The sequence below is a fragment of the Chaetura pelagica genome, unplaced genomic scaffold, assembly GCF_000747805.2.
Source record: "Chaetura pelagica isolate M959 unplaced genomic scaffold, ChaPel_1.0 scaffold207, whole genome shotgun sequence".
NCBI lineage: Eukaryota > Metazoa > Chordata > Aves > Apodiformes > Apodidae > Chaetura > Chaetura pelagica.
The window spans coordinates 4,169,601-4,171,320 of record NW_009953929.1 but is presented as its reverse complement, the minus strand read 5'-3'; positions in this window follow the sequence as shown (position 1 = coordinate 4,171,320).

The window sequence follows — 1,720 nt, the reverse complement described above, 5'->3', positions numbered from 1 at the left end:
GGGCCCGGGGCACAGGGCAGGCCCGGGGCCGGCCCGGGCCGCGCTGCGCGGCGCGGGTATCCGCGCTTCTCTTGTGCAGGACACACAGCCCCGCGGGAGGAAGCCCAACGCGAGGGGTGGGCATCGAGACACAGCACTGACATGCGTTGCCTGAGCCCCCCAGACGGGACAGGACCGTTCAGGTCATACAGGGCCTTTTTGCATCACCAGATGTTTTCCTGCAAGACATTATTAGCAGGTGACAGCTGGGAACCGCCCCGGTGGGATGAGCAGCGCAGCAGGACTCGGCTGAGGGTGCTGAGGAGGCTGGCAGGTGGGAGCTGTGTGTGTCCAGCAGTGTGGAAATGCCCAGGGCAGCTCTTGGTGCAGACCACGAGCCCAAAATGTGTTTGAGGCAGGAAGGCCTGGGCCAGGATCACTGTGCCGTGCAGCTGCCGAGCACGGTGCTTCAGCCATTCACACATCTACTGTCCCATGTCCATAGACACGGAGCAGTGCGTGGGTCATACAGCTTGGAGGCAGGGCTGGCTCCTAAACATCTCGCAAAGTGAAAGAGAAAAAAAACACTGTTTAGAACAACAAAAATGGCACATCAAAAACGAGGAAAGTCCAGTAATAGTGAAAATCCAACATTACTTAACTAAAGGTTATAACCAGAGGTTACCTAGCCTTTATCATGAGCCTGCATTTCTAGATTCTTTTGGATTTTGACCACCACATGGACGATGCTGAGGTGTTGAGATAATACTTAAGGAAAAGACAGCAAATACATAGAAATGAGTGAAAGCTTTAAATCCACCAATTCCTGATGCCTACTGACCCGTGACTGATGGTAGGGAGCAGAGCCAACACCAATAAGCATGTTTGTCAGCAGAGGATGAAGCAGGAACATCCGGAAGAGGCAAAGAGAAAGCAAAAGAAGAGTATGGGACGGGCAGGGGAAACTGCAGAGGATTGGAAGTCCAGCAAAACCCTCAGGAAACCTCCCTTGCTGCAGGTTTGTGTCCATCTGCATGGGGGGGGCGGTCTGACGAGACCATGCTGCTCTGCCAGTAGCTATCTTTAGGGTGAAGGTTTAGCTGTCTTGTCCTGGCTACTATCACGGTGCGAGCCCTGACACCGGCTGCCTCGCGGGCTGGTCACTGGAAGTGACAGGACAGCGTTATGAAAACCAACTCTCTTTCGGGAGCTGGAGAGAAACCTCCCTCGCCGCCGGAAAATGCCCATCAACATGTACGACCAGCAGCGCGGAGACGAGTGAAAACCAGCACGGTTTCTTGTTCCGCAGGTGCGGAGCAGCTCCGCGGGGAGGGGGAGCCCCGCGCTCCGCCGCCGTGACCGGGCGCTCCGGCAGGGGGCGGCACCGGCCGGCGGCTGCTCCCGGCTCAGCCCCGGGCAAGCCCGGCGCGGGAGCTGCTGCGGTGCGTTTTCTACTCCCTAACGCGTGCAGGAAACAGAAATAGCAAAATCATAATAAATAATAACTCTGTAGATGCAAACTGCTTTATACTGCAATCGAAGAAGTGGTTGGCTAGACAGTGCTGCTGCAGCTAAGAAAAAGGTGAAGTAGACAGAGAAGGCAGAAATAAGCGTTTTCCCCTGTTTTTCAAGTCTTGTCCCACCGTTTGCCAAACAACCATGCAAAAAGTTTCTGGTAATGTATTGGCAGCTACGGATCAAGAGGTATAAGATGTTTATTGAGCTCCTTTCAGCAATAAAT